Source organism: Styela clava, chromosome 9, assembly GCF_964204865.1.
Source record: "Styela clava chromosome 9, kaStyClav1.hap1.2, whole genome shotgun sequence".
Lineage (NCBI taxonomy): Eukaryota > Metazoa > Chordata > Ascidiacea > Stolidobranchia > Styelidae > Styela > Styela clava.
In genome coordinates, this window is record NC_135258.1 from 18304876 (window position 1) to 18323464 (window position 18589).

The window sequence follows — 18589 nt, forward strand, 5'->3', positions numbered from 1 at the left end:
ATCGAATCGAAAGGATTGAATATTCAAATTATAGTAACTGATATACAGTTTCGTATTGACAACGAAAAAGTTCCTCAAAGAAGTGGTTAAAATACCGTTGATAACCTATAAATCTTCGGTACAACGAAGTACTATCTAGAACAAAATTATGGAAAACGTAATTATTCATTAATCCATAATGCCACGAATGCTACCGGTACTTAGATATATCGCTAAGCATCAGGATTCCAATACTTTTCAAAATTTATGATGGATAGTAAAATACTGAAACTAGTTTATCTACCGAGTCGACATTCAATAGGAAGGGTAAGATTTTTCGTATATATAATATATATATCTCGAGAAGTGGAAGGATTAATGAAAAAGCCGGAATCGCAGCAAAAAGTGAATTTCATGGTCTCAGGTAGGCCTAATATGTTTACTATTAATAATATTACAGGTCGTGGTTTAGTCACATTAAGTCATTGTGTAGTCTATGTTGTGATGCTCTAATGCAGGGGTTCTCAAACTTTTTGTGTTGCGGAGCCCTTGAAAAAGTTGACTATTATTCACGGAGCCCCGAAATAAATGTTAAAATTGTTACTTTCCGAATAATATTCCTGAGTAAGTCAAAAGTACTGTACTTATTTTAAATGCTTAACCTCTTTTAATAGGGTTAATACAAGTCATAAATGAATCTAAATGTAAAAGATGAATTATATATACTAAAGCTGTAAACTTGATACTTGACAAACATATTAATAAATTAGGGGTCGGATCTTTTACCTTTAGATATTTTTGAAAGACTTAAAAGGCCGCTAATAACGTACTCGATTGCATTTTGTTACGATCGCCTTGTTTTCGTCAGCATGGCGGTGTTTATTCTCCCTAAATCAAAAATTTTCCTCGACATATACATGTATGATGTATTGTTCCACAATGACGACGAGTATTGCTTTTTTGTTCTCGTGGGGAATTATGAGTTCAATGTGAAAAACATGTTACCATATTATAGTCACCGGAGACGAAATGCTAAAAATAATAAATAATAAAGGTAAATCCGCAACTCAAATTTCTTGATTGAAAAGCTGCATACTGAAATATTAAAACTAAAACTTAAAATGGGAGATAACACTATAAGTTTTGTCCCAGCAGACTCACGTCAGATTAAAAACACGTTCATAGACATTGTGAATCAAAAATTTGGTGTTATGTTGGGTTTTCTTTGGTTATTCGTCGTAGTAACTGCGAAACCGAAACACAGTCAATTGTGCGCGCGATGTACCTATTTTTCCATTCTGAAACTACCGACGGAGCCGCATGCAATGAAATAAATTTCAATCTTTCGTATTTTGCCCCGGCCTCTTGTTTTTTAAACGGCGACATCTTGCTCGTGAGTGCGAAAGAACAAAATCATGCTTGACAAATCCCAAGATCGCAAAAATACGACTGCAATTTATGTATAGTTGGCAGTTTTTCGCCTATTTTATGTTATTTCAGAATAGTAGGCTTTCATTTCAGTAATCCTAATAGTAAAATTAGCCAATTCAGTATTTTGAAAAGTAATCGAATAGCTCGCGGAGCCCCTGGGTTTCTCTCACGGAGCCCTGGGGCTCCGTACGGAGCACTTTGAGAAATTATGCTCTAATGGAGTCTATTGCAGCGCACGTCGAGTAGTCATTCGGCAGTAGCGGAGCTCAAATGGGAAGATGGCCGATCATGGGAGGGTTGATCCAGCGGTCACCAGGAGGGTTGCTCCGTGGCTCAACGCTCCTGCATTGGATATATTTTTCATCACATTTTTTATTTATCAGACGATGCCGCAAACATACAAAAGAAAATCAACCCGTGGAAGTGATCTGGCATTAGTCGAAAGGGCGGCAGAAGCGGTAAAAGAGGGATGCAGTATTAGATCGGCAGCGAGAACATTTGATGTGGACCGAATGACGCTTAAGCGATACATGGATAAACAAAAACATGACCCGCTTGGTACAATGCGGATACAAGAATTGCAAGCTCAAGAATATGATATTCAGTCCTGAAATGGAAGCTGAACTAGCTAGTCACATCAACACATTTGCAGCAAACTACCATGGCCTATCCAAAGATAAATGCCGATGTTTGGCGTATGAGTTTGCGGAAAGAAACGATGTTGATGTGCCACAAAATTGGAAAATCAACAAAAAAGCTGGTCAAGGGTTTTGGCTTGGATTGAAAGCACGCAATAACCTTTCAATTCGCAGTCCAGGAGCTACTTCATTAGCCAGAGCAACGGCGTTTAATCGCCATACAGTGGGACAGTTCTACAAAAACCTTGCCAAAGTAATGGACCAACACAAATTCGAGGCACAAGACGTATATAACATCGACGAAACAGGGTGCCATACGGTGCAAAAGCCTGAGAGCATTGTTACGGAAAAAGGGATTAAGCAGATTGGTTCTGTCACATCAGGTGAAAGAGGTGAGCTGGTAACCGTAGTCAATGCGATTAACGCTGCTGGTGGATTTATTCCGCCCTACATGATATTTCCCCGTGTCAATTATCGTAATTACTTCATACGAGGTGCGCCACTGGGATCTGACGGTTCGGCCACCAGATCAGGTTGGATTAACGAGGAAACGTTTGTCAACTATCTCGACCACTTCATTAAGCATACACGTTGTATACCCGACAGAAAGGTATTGCTCATCTTAGACAATCACGAGGCCCACGTTTCACTGACAGCTGTTGACAAGGCAAAAGCGAACGGAGTTGTGGTGTTGACCATCCCTCCACACACGTCCCACAAACTCCAGCCTTTAGACAAGACTGTTTATGGACCATACAAAAGAGCCTACGCGCGCGCGATGGATAATTGGATGAGGTCCAATCCGGGTAAGACTGTGTCTATATACGATATAGCTCATTTGGTGAACGAAGCTCACATCTGCGCATTTGTACCGTGTAATATCCTAGCTGGCTTCCACAGCACTGGTATTATGCCTTTCAACAGCGACGTATTCTCAGATGAAGACTATGCGCCATCTTCAGTTACAGATCGCGAAAATCCAGTTTGCTTGGCAGTAGACAATGTTGAAAGTGTGTCAGGTTTACAGAGAATTCCCGATACTCCTACGAACCAAAAAGATAACACAATTCAATCAGCAACTGGCGTTGAGAGCAATACTTGTTTGACTAGAGCAGTGCAGACTACCAACGGGGAGACTCCTTATGTGTTTCCAAGTGATATACTACCTTTACCGAAAGCAGGGCCAAGGAAGGTGAAAGCTTCCAATAGGAAAAAAGGTAGCACGAAAATTTTGACAGACACGCCAGTTAGAGATGCAATAGCAGCGAAATCAGTGGCTATGATAGAAAAAAATAGAGCAAAGAACTTCGGCCGGGCTAAAAAAATGCTCTTTGCAAACAAGAAAACAGTTAGAGTGAGGGTAGCACCATCCGTAGCACTTCTTCGAGCGAAAGTGAATCTAACGAGAATGCATGTGCGACGATACTGATGACTCAGAGGAGGAAGATCAAAATATTATCGAGGGCGATTTTGTCATAGTCAAAATTAGTGGAAAATCTCGAATTGTTCGCTGCGTCGCAAGAGTTGATGCTTTCGAAGGAGAAGAGTTCGAAGGAGTGTTTCTCCGCCGGGTTTTAAGCGTAAATGACCGAACTACTTTTATTCTGGATGTCGAAGATGAAGCACTTTGGTCGAAGAAAGACATTGCAAGATAGTTACCAATCCCTAGCATTATTGGAACTTCACGTCGCACCCAGTTCACGTTCTCGTGTGACCTCGATGAATGGAATCTTTGATTTTTACATACTCTGTCACACGCTATTTCAACTTATGAATAAACGTTTCTTTTCGATTTCTAGGTGCTACCAAGGTGTAACAAGAAGGCTTCGGTGGTATAATTTGTTTCCATTCTGTATTGACTGACAAAAATAAATAAGATTATAGATGCATTGACTCCTATTTAAGATTAGCTAAGTTAAATTTGCCCAGTTGCCTCACGGTTCCGATACAGAAGTATTTGCATCTCACAATTGTGAAAGATACTCTCCCGATTGCAACTTAAACTGCATGTAGCAACTTAAACTGCATGTAGCGGCTCAACTCTCATCAATGGTATGCACAACTCTCCTCAACATGCAGGAGACTTGTGACATCTGACATCCCTTTTTAAAACTGGTATAACTCAGAAACAGGGTCAGTTGGATAAAAAGAGACATAACTGTAATATAGCAGAAGTAATGACCTTCGGACGATATGAGCGTCTTCAAATTGCTACGAACGATTGAGGAGATATAACTAAATATATAAAAAATGGCTCATCTCTCCCGCATCGACCCTACATGATGGGTATGGAAATATCCATTTTTTTCTTATTAGATGGGTGGAATTAAGGTTAGATGGACCCGTAACCGAAAAGTGGTTTTGTGAACTGCCAAAACATTCATCAATCCTCTTGCACGTGACTATCATCCTAATGATTTGAACATTCAAACTAGTTTACAACGCCAAATATGATAGATCCGCCACGTAGTCTCTATATTTCGAAAGGCTACCATGATGTTGCCAAACTTAACTCAATCGCAAAATGGGTTCGTTTTACAATTGTTGTGAAATCTATGGTTGAGATATGTATATTTCGTTGTAATTCCGATGCCGAAAAATCCGAAGTACAGTCGTCACATAATGGATGACGCTGATTGGTATTTTGTGCCGATGGTCAATGTATACGAATATGCCGAAACAGAGAAAGGGGTGATATGCTTATTTCAAACCAAACCATAGTACCTTTCAGAAGCATTGTGAACTGTCCTAGCTGTGCTCAAATATGTTATTTTGTAGTTTCCGCTATGACATACAAGAAGCTCTGGAGCAAGCAGTATTCCTAACTGCATTGGAGTGGATTCAAATAGAAATTGGGACGTGCATTGGTCTCGTATGGTTTGAGACGCCGCTAAATTTGTTTTGTTAATAGTTTAAAAGTTCATTACAATAAAAACGAGTTTAATGTTGTACTTTTAAAAGGGATTTGTTGTTACGCGACTTTGTGTATATTTTCTAGGGTCTGTTTTGCTAGGGTTTGTTTGCGAAAGAACTTATCATGGAAGCAGCGCATTTTCCGAATCCAAAATCCGACATCTTGCAAGATTTATCACTGGCTTGGGTAAAAGAAGAATCGGTACTTACATTTCTACTCAATCTTATCTCCAATTGATCCTATATCCAAACAATTACGCCTCAGTTATTACTGAGGACAATGAAATTTTAGTATGTTGTGCTAATGGCAGCAAAATATTTTTTAAATTATGCAATGCGTTTCAGCTGAGGTTTTATTAATATAAAACAAAAACCTGCTTTCGACGTGATCAAATTTTCACATCGCAATGGTACATTTGATTGAACTTAGTTCAAAGCCTAGTCGATTAAGTTGAGTTGAGAGGGGAAAAATGAGCTTTCATATATTATTAAGAAGTGCAGACATCTTGAACACAAGCAGTTCAAGCTCTGAGAAATATTTTTCAAAAACTTTCCTAGTTTCCAACTAATAATTTGCTTTCTTACAATAAAACTGGAATGTTGATGCGCGATGCAATATTGACTGTACTCAGACAACAATATACCTCGGGGCTAGAATATCCACCTCTTTGTAAGTATATAAATCTGTATGCATGGGCCAATAAACACAGGTTTAAGTGCTCTTTTTTTCGTAGTTTAATTACAGCACGCTGCAATAGACAGTCTACCTGATTAAGGGTAAATTTCACTGTTGTGATTTTTTGCCAAAAGGAAACCGAGAGATCAAACGTTGGTTAGTCAAATTTTCATGGATCAATGGGTATTTATCGAAAAATTAACAGATTTCGGATTGTTCATTTTGTTTTTCTTATATACATTTTCGGGATCAACAACGAATTGGACTTACGATGTTGCGCAAATTGTTTATTCTTATAGTTTCGAACCTCTTGACAGGGGTCAATATGCTTTTATTCTTCTGGCTGGCCGGATCATTCCAACAGATGAAGAATATCTTGCCGTATTAGAGTCTTTTATTGCGTCACACAGCGATACATATTGTGATTAAACGACAATGTGATTAATAAACATTTTTATATATGACTCTAAGACTCGGGGGTCTCAAACTCAATTTACCTGGGGGCCGCCGAGACGGAGCCTTAGTGAGTCCGGGCCACAGTACTACACGCCGGCGACAGATGTTAAAGACAAATATCAAGGAGTGAATTCAAAATAATTTTATTCTGATTTTTATCTTTTGTATTAGCTTTGATTTTTTTATCCACTATATCACCAAATTTTATGCGATCAATTTTATCATTACCAACACTGGTAATATATTTATGAAACGATAGTTCACTTTTTTAAAATCGTATGAACGTATTAATACGACTTTCGTATTAAATAAAAATTCCGGGTTGCTAATTTATTAATCAACTACAAGCGTATTCTCTCGTTTGATTATACTTTCGCTTGCCTGGCGACGAAGACTTGTTATTTCACCGTTTTTTACAATATCCGACTTTACTACTTAGTTAGCATTTTATAATAATTATTGATGCCGACTTATTGACGATATTCCGAATTCCATGCTTCATTTTACATTAAATCATTTCGCGGCCTAAAAGTTATAACATTATTTGCGATAAATTTAGATCAAATATTAATTATTTGCGCATTATTTAAAATACCGTACTTATATGACATGCCTACTCCGAAAATACAAAGTTATATCGCAAAACAATGCATTTTGTGACATTTATTTTGCACTCATGAAAATATTAATTTATTTTTCTAACTCAAGTCGACAATCCTATTTGCCAAGATTGACACAAGTTTGGTCGAGTGCCGGTGGTATTCGAGTCGACGATAAATCAAAATAAGTTTGCCGCATTTGGTAAAGACAGGTAATCATATTTGGCCGACATATTGCGAGGCATTGTGAAAAACATATTGAGCAATGCCAAGGACAGATATATAACGATAAAATCGGTAACAGAACATCAAGATTTTGTAATAGAAAATGGATCTCGCGCAGAATAAACACGTGAAATCCCGTCGTATTGTTGTTTCTCTGCCGTCTCAATCGCTTTACCGATGCCGAAAAGACTAAGTTGCGTTGGTTTATTACGCAATTTCTCTTCCGTCTTTATATTGCTGTTTGATAAGCGCGACATTAATTATCACGGCATTTACAAATAGACCATGTTTTATAAGTTGATCTCTTACATTCTTTAGTCATTTCACCCGAAGAAGTTGAAACCAGGTGTGTTGACGTCCATCGGTCTCAACACAATTCTATTCCTTATCTACGGTTAATATGTACATTGGCCATCCTAGATAAGTTGATGATAGGTTAGTAAATGACGCGTTATGCCTTCCCCATCTGCCTAACAAGAGAGAGAAAAACGGCTGCGAATACCGGAACTCTAACTTCTTTTACTTAAACTTTAATTTTTTACAATCGACGGAATTGACTGCTCTGAAGAGAGCTCGTTTCAATCGCGAAAGCGCTCGACCAATAATTACGACTTTACGTAATTCGTAACTTCGCTTCCGTAACTCGAAATAATTCCGTAATTCCGTAAATCCGTAAACTACGTGCAAGCCTAATCCATGTTAAGGTGAGATGGCGAGTTATCTTCTCCCCATTTCCTTGGCTATTGCTTTCTGGTAAGACCTCTATTATTGGAGATATTACTTCCATGATTTCGAATGCAACCGGTTTCTTGGGTTTAGATTTCTCCGATTTTCCTTCCATGTCCTCTCTATGTGTTTGCACCCATGTGACGATACTTCGCCGGGCTTCTGGCGCTCTCACTGAACTGACACCACGTGGTATGAAATATGTTGCCGTATTCAGACCAATTGATACGTCATCATCAATTTTATTGCGATATTTCAAGGTTTTATAAGTTTCTCTGACTGAACCTTGCAATGTATAAGGATTACTTGTATCAACGCAATTTAAATATTTTGTAGTAGAATTTTATTGCAGCAATTGTTTTCATCACACAAAGAAGAAAAAGTTCAGTGTTAATCAGCTAACACCTTTTATGTTTTATCATAGTGTAAAATGTTACCAAATAATATAATTTGTACTGGATATATATGCATAATTAAATAAAAAGCAAAGACTTAATCTTCTCCGTCAATTTGTAACATTCACTAATCACAATCAAGTTTACATATGGTGCAATTTTCCGAGAAGAAAATCAAAGTTTTAATAGTTCGACTGCGACATGCTTCCACAAATGCACTCATGCAACATCAAATGATATTAAAACATAGCCAACTAAACTAGAACTGCTCATGTTGGTAGAGGATTAATATATCGTCACGCTAATAACCGAATTGCGTAAGTCATTTTTGGCGGTTTTGAGTTTTTCATAAAACAGGTATTTATGTAATGCTGCGCACCTGTCTGTTAACTCAGATTTTATTTTAAGAATTCCGAAACCCATAAAAATAGAGATTTTGTATAATATGCAAATTTGTTCAATTGTTTCGTCATAATGAATTATCCCTGTTAACGCAGGACGTCACAAAGGCAAAATAACCTCGGCGAAGGATTTTCGAGTTTTTGCATCTCAGATTCTAGCTTAGCGCTTATAAATTTCAATTTATACTACAGTATAGGAAGGCGTGCACTTGTGATATTCACTGTCTGAGTCCAATTCACCTTGGTTGGCTTTTATAAAAGGGTACATCGCTGTTTTATTCTTCATATTTAACTTTAGTCTTATTTCGGTGGATGTGCAGAGCGTGTTGTATTGATGAAATATATATTTTAAACATAAAAAATAATGCAATTGAAACAGATTAGCTATTTTGGGGATTAGACTTCGTATATACTAAGAATTAGATTCATTTTTGGATTGTTTGGTTTTCAGGACTGGTACATATAGTCAAGTTGCAAAATTGCGTATGTCCCCTAGTCATAGACACATTTCTGCCTAAGTCACAGTGCGTCATTATGACGTCACATGACTGCGTCATACAAATTATCTTAAATCCGGCTACGATCAAAATATTCAACCATGGCAAATTATTGACTCTCAATGGCATAGCAATTTCATTAGGAAGTTTTTTACGTTTTTCTCAAAACTGCTAAAAATGACTTACGCAATTCGGTTATTAGCGTGACGAATTATATAGATATACAACGTGACGGAAACACCATAAATTCTGTTTTAGGTCGACAGATTAAAATCTCTATTTTAGACGTGGTAAATCGTAAAAATTTCGGAATTTTCGCTCGGAAACTATAGCATAGTCCAGTGTGGTTCCCAACCGTGGGTCCGTGGAGCTTTTGTACCGGTCCGCGAGAAATTCCGTTGTTTTGTTGATTTCTGCCGGCTCAATCGCTTTACTGAAACTGAAACGACGTAGTTACTTTTGCTTATTACGCAAATTCTCCTCCTTCGCAATATTGCTGTTTGATGAGTCGGTATTTATCTCTCGGCGACGTTTTGGCGCCGAGTAAACACACTTTTCGCTTTTTCGGCTCTGATTCATCGCAAAAGCGCTCCGTCGAATTTCGCAAAATTCAGAAACCGAAAAATCAGGCACGCGTATTTTTCTTGTTCTGCATGCTTTTCCTGCTTAATATGACCATCTAGAATTTAGATTCTAAATGAATGGGTATGAATATTTTTTTAGTCAAACCAGCAAATAGTTAAGAACAGTATAATATTTCAGGGTTTCGATTTGACATCCAGTAAGATATGAACAACTAGTTGCTACCCCGCAAGTGGTCACGAGACACTTTTTTTTGTTTTTGTTATTGTAATGTAAATTAATTTTGTTTGAGTCGTCGATCAACTGCAGAGGGATTGATATGAGATCAGGTAAGCCAACAAAGCATTTTGATGTTTTTTACCAATACCGAGGAAAATAGAATATATGTATGATTTGGCATGTACATGTTCTTATGCAAGATGTTTTCTGTGCGGCTTTCGGCTTGCGTTGTGTGAGGTGCAGTGACTTAGCAAACCCAACACTTGCCACTTCTAAATCCCAAGTTACAGTAATTTCAAGTATAAACGACAGGAATGCGCATCATTTACTCTCTTTGAATGACCTATTTGTCCAATAACGTATAATGACCCCAATTGTTACATCTTGCTGTCTTTAATACCAAACGTAGCTATTGAGCTTCTTTTTCCATCTACCTGCAGCTGCCCTAATTTGCCAGCCCCTGTAATGAAGTCCCATTAATCGTTGTGTCTAGGTATTTGCAAATAAACCGTTTAGACCAGTGGTTCTTAAACTTTTTGAGCGTTTTAATATCGTTTTTCGTGTTCACAAGAATAACCGTGGCAATAAATTACAGTCGACATGAAATGATTTCCATTGACGCCGACAAAAAGTGCTTACAATACGTCGAGGATGTATTTGATTGAAAATATTCTACAGGTATTATCTTATATTTCAACTTAGTTGAGATGGTTTGCGCGCCATGGCAATAAATCTAAAAGCGAATTGTGTCGGAATTAATTGTTTTCATTCTTAGTTCCGATAGTGACCGAACATAATGACGTTTTTGCATTTCTTGCAATTTACAGCGTATAAAATAGCTCTTAAATATTATTTAGTATCGCGGATTTCACGTTATCCCGACATTGTTGATGACAATATTATTAATTTTAAGTTGACTGTATTATTTTATAAGTACGGATGAAAGCATAACAACCGACATGAAAGTTTAAATCAGTGGCGACTTGAAAAATAAATACCTATTTTCGGTTCTAATTCGTCGTCATTGGCTGATGGAAATTTGGGGATCAGGTTTACTCATCACTTATCGATCTTAAGATCGGTAAGTATGTTGATAGGTATAGGCGCCAGGCGGTCTGTTTGTTTGTTTGAGTGTCTGTTAAATACACGCGATATCTCACGAAAGCAAGTATGAATCCACTCCAAATTTTACATATGCATTCATCATATCTCGGATCAGAAGCCTATTGATTTTGGATGAATTATGTCGTATAATTAGCGAGTTATTAATTAATTAGTGATGGGACACAAGGTGTCACTATGGAGTAAGAGCGCTGTTTTGGGGGATCACATAACTTTCGATCGATAAGTCTTCGGTCTCCGACCGATATTCTCGTTGCACCGTTTTTTACATTATTCGACTTTACTGCCTAGTTAGCATTTTATAATAATTATTGATGCCGACTTATTGACGATATACCGATTACCATGCTTCATTTTACATTAAATCTTTTCGCGGCCTTAATGTTATAACATTATTTGCGATAAATTTATATCAAATATTAATTATTTGCACATAATTCAAATACCGTACTTATATGACATGCCTTTTCGAAAAAAGTTATATCGCAAAACAATGCATTTTGTGACATTTATTTTGCACCCACGAAAAAATTAACTTATTTTTCTATCTCAAGTCGACGATTCTATCGGCCAAGATTGGCACAAGTTTGGTCGAGTGCAGGTGGTATTCGAGTCGACGTTAAATCAAAATAAGTTGCCGCATTTGGTAAAAACAGGTAATCATATTTGGCCGAAATATTGCGAGGCATTGTGAATAACATATTGAGCAATGCCAAGTCCGGACAGATATATAACGGTAAAACCGGTAACAGAACATCAAGATTTTGTAATAGAAAATGAATTTCGCACAGAATAAACACACTGGCTCATACGTGATTAGATTTGATAGTCGTTAAATTGAGAATATTGAACTGTTAAACCAAAGGGATGATCATCAAAATTCTTAAATCTCGTTGCCTTGGTTATTTCTAATCCAATGATCAGGACATTTCCAATTAAATATTGTACAAAGATAGTTATACATTTAGGCTTTTTTTAAATTTTAATCATGCATTGTGGTGGGGAATTCCCATCACGACGTATTAGCGTCGAGTCGCTCTTCCGATTCGTTGCTATGTCTGTTTCATGGAGAGAAAGAAAAATACCGCCTTCCGGAATTGCAACCAACAATCACACATTCTTATTTATCATTATCAGCGCCGAATAAAAAAGATACCATAACGTGAGGACAAAAAAGTCTGGCGGTGTTAATTGCGTTACGGTGATAACGCACAAAATAATATCGTTTTGACCGGAAAACCAAGATGCGAATACCGAAACTCTAACTTCTTCTACTTATTAAACTTTCATTTTTTACAATCTACGGAATTGACTGATTTGAAGAGAGCTCGTTTCAATCACGAAAGCGCTCCACCAATAATTACGAGTTTACGTAATTCGTAAGTTCCCTTCCGTAACTCGAAATAATTCCGTAAATTACGTGCAAGCCTAGTTATGAGTTATGACAATCCATGTGTGAACGTTTCCCGACCATTGGCCCGTAAAAATTCACACTATACTTAAAATTGCAAAATGTTAGACCCTAATGTTAGAAGAGAAATCTACAGGTAACGGACGTATCCGGTATACCAGCACTGAACTCACCGAACACTGTCTTTCTTTGATTTGTATAGGACATAGGTCAAGACCAGTAGAACTTATTTAGAAGAGCGATGAATATTCAAAGTAAATAGGAGGAACAAGTGACCGCTAGTGTGTCATGCTAGAAAATAGGAAATGTAGTAGGTCGTCAGTATCTTGAAAGCGGATTAAAGATACCTATTCACTGTTGAGTTCAATGTTATAATCAGGGGTGAGCTGTAGCCGGAACGCACCGGAACAGCGTTCCGTTTGTTATACATTTTATTGCATTTGCGTTCCTGTTGTTAAAATAAAAGCATTTTACAAAAAGTCTAATTTCTCTGGTGAATCTAGTTATTAATTTATGTTTTGTTATATCATAATTCGTAATTCTTTTTACATCACATCACGCAAATAATTATATATATATTACTACATCAGTAACGTGTAATAGATGTTTCCCCCGACCTTTGACCTCATTGAAAATCATCTCATACCTTTTTATTAATAATATTTGTATTGAATCGCTATGAATATTATTGTAATTTTACACAGACGTAGTTCAGATAATTTCTTCATACTTCATTGTAGTTCTTCGGCTCTATGTTAGGCCAGACAAAAATTCCTGTAAACGTCCGCGTCGTGTTGTAAATATATTATATTTTTGCGAATTCGGTACGTTCCGGTTATTACGATTTTTCCAGCTCATCACTGGTTATAATATGTGTAAAAAGTAGAACCTATTTCAGCAAGGGTTCAAATCGGTAGATGAAGGGAACACTTCGCGAACTTCAGCATATCTTTCTTTCAATATACCTACAAAGTATATCATGGTTGGTAATTAAGCATTCTTTCACAAAGAAAAAGATTTTCACAAAAAAAACTTTTAGAGAGTTAGATGCTACATTATTTAAAGCTGATGTTCTAACAGAGAAGTATTACTTGTCTTCAATAATCAAAACCATGTTAAACAAATAGGACTACCACTTTAAAAATCAATCAGGTTCCATATCGTCACGCTAATAATCGAATTGCGTAAGTCATTTTTGGCGATTTTGATTTTTTATAAAATATGTATTTATGTAATGCTGCGCACCTGTCGAACTCAGATTTTATTTTAAGAATTCCGAAACCCATAAAAATGGAGATTTAGTATGACATGCACATTTGTGCAATTGTTTTGTCATAATGAATTATCATTGTTACCTCAGGACTATTGTGACGCCACAAAGGCAAAATAACCTCGGCGCCGTATTTTCGAGTTTTTGCATTCTCGGATTAGCGCGTATTAATTTGAATTTATATTACAGTATAGGAAGGCGTGCACTTGTGATATTCACTGTCCGAGTCCAATTCACCTTGGTTGGCTTTCATATTGGGTGCATTGCTGTTTTATTCTTTATATTTAATCTTGGTCTTATTTCGGTGGGTATGCAGATCGTGTTATATTATTGAAATATATAATTTTAAACATAAAAAATAATGTAATTGAAACTGATTAGCTATTTTGGGGATTAGACATTGTAGATACTGAAAATTACATTCGTTTTTGGAATGTTTAGTTCTTAGGACTGGTGCATATAGTAAAGTTGCAAAATTGCGTATGTCCCCAAGTCATAGACACATTTCTGCCTAAGTCACAGTGCGCCATTATGACGTCACTTAACTGCGTCATAGAAATAAACTTAAATCCGGCTACGATCAAAAATTGAACCATGGCAAATTATTGACTCTCAATGGCATAACAATATCGTTAGGAAGTTTTTTTACGTTTTTCTCAAAACTGCTAAAAATGACTTACGAAATTCGGTTATTAGCGTGACGATATGTTTCAGTGTGTCCTTGCATATTATTTACGTATTTTGAGACAAACTGGGCCTATTGCTAAAAATATAATTTATCTGTTCGAATTAAACTATATTGGTAACAAGTGAAATTCGATAGTGGGATCATTGTTCCGATACATTTAACCCCTTCATTTCCACGAATATACATATATATATACGTTTGAGGGGATCTAGTGCTGCATTCAAAAAAGTACGGATCATCATAACCAAATGAATGATCAGCTATTAGAATTCTCATTAGAATTCTAGATCAGCTATCAGTATTCTCAACTTGTATTAAGTTTCTAAAAACCTGTACCGCAAGAAATTACTGTATCCACTGTACTTTTCATAAAATATATTTCAGCTGGTTACACGAAAATGTCGAATTTCAAGCATATGTCTTTGTTTTTTATGAGTGGAATTTTTTTGAACAGAATTTATACTGCTGTTTTTGCAAATGCAAGAACAAACGGAAGATGCTCAATATTTAGATAAGTGGCCATGCACTAAATTAGTGAATTGGAAGAATACCTAATGATATGACTTATTGAAGAGATAATCAAGTTCATACATCCGGATAACAACATGTTTTGTAGTGATTCTTTATAACTGCTTAACATGAATTTTTCTGCTTTCGAGAAAATCTCAATCTCCAACAAATATTTGTTACCGTCGCTTTAGGGCGTAATGTTATACATTTTCTTTAAATGCATTGCACATTTTCGGAGGGGATTACCTGTTTCAATTGAAAAGGTGATCAAGAAGTACGATAAATCTAGTGAATATGATGGTAAATCTAACATTCACTATCTCATTAAAAGTAATAATTAGTAAGGTGAAAACTATAGTTATTCGACAATCTTAAGCAGTAATAGATATTATTATTTAGCTCAATAAAAAGTCAATAAAACACAATTCCATTGCGATGCAGATTCAAATCAATATAGGAGTAATTTAAACTGTATTACGGAGCATCGAAACACTCCATTCTATCCATTTTGTAAGACTTGAAACATATTTTAAGTCAATCAGGTTACAACTTTGTTATTTCTGAAGTGTCTTATGTTGCTCTTGATAAAACAATTATGACAATGACCTCCACTTATCAGTCTCTTTTCAGTATGTATAGCCACAATTACTATCAATTAATTTACCCAAACACTTTGAAGTATATGCGATTTATTATATACAAATATAAATTGAATGAGGGAAGGAAGTTTCCAGGAGGACGATTCTTTACATAATCTTTTTTATTCGTCGATGTATATTGTCATTGGGAGTGGTAATGAATCAAATTTTAATAGATGATAATAAAACGGCGAAACAACTTTACCAAACATTTCGCGTTTTAGGTTGGATCATGACGTCACCAGCAACTTTACCCAGTCAAAAAGATGTAAAGTGCGCTTGTAGCGTCTACGGAGTAGCTCATACTTCTTCTAAAACATGATAAGATGCAAACACTTCGAGGAAGGCTAGAATTGTCACGCGAAGCTAGAATAAATGACGTACGTTAGTACAGAAACTGTTGCCAGAATCAAGTCAGTTAGTAAAGAAACTATTGCCAGAATCAAGTCAGTTAGTAAAAAAACTGTTGCCAGAATTAAGTCATACCGAGTATATGACCTCCACTTATCAGTCTCTTTTCAGTATGTATAGCCACAATTACTATCAATTAATTTACCCAAACACTTTGAAGTATATGCGATTTATTGTATACAAATATAAATTGAATGAGGGAAGGAAGTTTCCAGGAGGACGATTCTTTACATAATCTTTTTTATTCGTCGATGTATATTGTCATTGGGAGTGGTAATGAATCCAATTTTAATAGATGATAATAAAACGGCGAAACAACTTTACCAAACATTTCGCGTTTTAGGTTGGATCATGACGTCACCAGCAACTTTACCCAGTCAAAAAGATGTAAAGTGCGCTTGTAGCGTCTACGGAGTAGCTCATACATCTTTTAAAACATGACAAGATGCAAACACTTCGAGGAAGGCTAGAATTGTTACGCGAAGCTAGAATAAATGACGTACGTTAGTACAGAAACTGTTGCCAGAATCAAGTCAGTTAGTAAAGAAACTATTGCCAGAATCAAGTCAGTTAGTAAAAAAACTGTTGCCAGAAGTCATACCGAGTATAATATGAGCTAACCATAAAAGAAATTGAAGTTTTACGAGCAAAACGCAATGAAAATTAACTAGGTTACTAGAGCAAGATAGGACTTATCATCCTTTATGAGCTATTAATAATTAACACGGAATGTCCAGCCGGGTTGTTAACGTGGCCCCAAGTTGCCTATAATCTGTCGTGCTAAAAATAAGAAATAAATTAGGTCGTGGGTATATCATCCTTTTAGCATTCTTTCACAAAGAGAACTAGACATTGGTTCTAAGAGAATTGGATACTGATGTCTTAACGAAGATTCATTCCTTATTTTTAGTAATCAAAGAAATATTGAACAAATAGTGACTACCACTTTCGTACAAAGGTGATATTAGAACAGCTCCCATATGTTTTAGTGTATGTTTGCTAACTATCGTAACTATTGCTAAAATAGATAATTTATACGTATAAATTATACTATATTGGTAAGAAGCTGAAATCGAATAGTTTTATCATCGTTCTTACATTCTTTTTAGTTCCACAAATCTAGGTCTGTGAGTATCTAGTGCTTCATTCGGAAAAATGTACAGATCACCTTAACCAATAAATGATCGGATAATAGGACTATTTTCAGCTTCTATTCAGTTTCGTAAGAACATGTACCAAGAGAAAATGCTGCCTGTATTTATGTACTTTTTATTAAAAATATATTTCAGCTAGTTACACAAAAATGTCGAATTTCAGACATATCTTTTATGAGTGGGATTGTATTTGGAGCAGGATTCCTACTGATGTTTTTGTACTATCGAAATTCTTCTAGTACTGGTTCTTGGTAAGTGATTTTTCTGTATTGAACGTTCCATTGTAAGTCGTTAAATTTTATGATATGTGTATCTCTAAATGTCTGAAGATTTTTTGGGTTCATGAGATACCACGATTAAGTGATATATAATATGGGGTATCTATAATAGTTCCTACTATTGAAAATCCAATTTTTTATATGGATAAAATATACGGTGATACAATTTGTAGTTTGTCCGCTTGCACGCATGCTGTTTGACATTTGAAGTTGGATTCCAGACCCTTCACGAACCTTCACTCAGCGTAGGCTGGCTGGTTCCCTCGAAGCCCAAACTGTGAATATTTGTTAGATAGATGTAAAAATGCACACGTGCCATGGGCCTTTAGAATTTCAATTTCTTATTTCAACAAGAACAAACGAAAGATGTTCAATATTTGTGCGGGTGGCTACTGAATTTAGTGAATTGAATGAATATAGAAATATATCACTTATTAATTAAGAGATAATCATGTTCATACGCCAAGATAACAACTCGTGTTGTAGTGATTCTTTACAACACCTGAACATGAATTTTTCATTTTTCGGGAGAATATCCAGCTTTTGGTTCATTAAATATTGGTTACGTAACGCTATTTATTTTAATTAAATGTAATGTACATTTCAGGAGGAGTTTACCCGAAATTATTTCAGTTGAAAAGACTGACGAGAAATACGACAAATCTAGTAAATATGATGGCAAATCTAACATTCACTATTACACAAAAAGTAATACCTCGAGGCACCTGTTGGCAAACCATTCTGATTTTCATCATAGTGCTGAAGGTTTGACTAAATATTATCACAATGATTGAGATTTTGTATTATGAAACTTCAGTCATTCAACGATCTTAGTAATAGTTAATATAGTTTAGTTCAATATATGTTTCGCACGTTTGAAAACAAAAAGCCAAAAAAAAACACGATCCCATTGCGACGCAGATCAATTCGATTTGATGGCTACATTAGGTAACATCGAAACATTGCAGCTAATCCGTTTTGCCGAGACTTGGAAAACAATATGTTAAAGTTAATTTCACAAGTCACAATTTCGTAAATTCTCGAATATATATGACCACCATTGCTATCAATTAATTCATCTAAACACTTTGAAGTATATACGATTTACTATATATATATATTGTCACTGGGAGTGATAATAAATCCCATTTAGCGTTTTAGCAGGGTTATTAGATGACAATAAAACGGCGGAACAACTTTACCGAACAGTTCGCGTTTTGTGTTGGATCATGACGTCACCAGCAACTTTACTCAAAAAGGCAATTTACGTAAGAGATACGTGGCCAAAAAGATGTAACGTGCGTTTGTTCATGAGCTCCGTAGAAAATAAGGTGATTCAATTTTGTCTTCATGGTCATTACTCTTTAACT

At 36.0% G+C, this 18589-nt stretch overlaps 1 long non-coding RNA gene across 1 annotated transcript; it reads left to right on the plus strand.

The window, feature by feature from the left end:
• The first annotated feature begins 9826 nt into the window (after positions 1–9826).
• Positions 9827–18544, plus strand: LOC144427333 (uncharacterized). Its single transcript, XR_013477892.1, has 3 exons — positions 9827–9847; positions 17077–17192; positions 17827–18544. It is a non-coding gene; the product is annotated as an uncharacterized LOC144427333 (long non-coding RNA).
• The last annotated feature ends 45 nt before the right edge of the window (positions 18545–18589 follow it).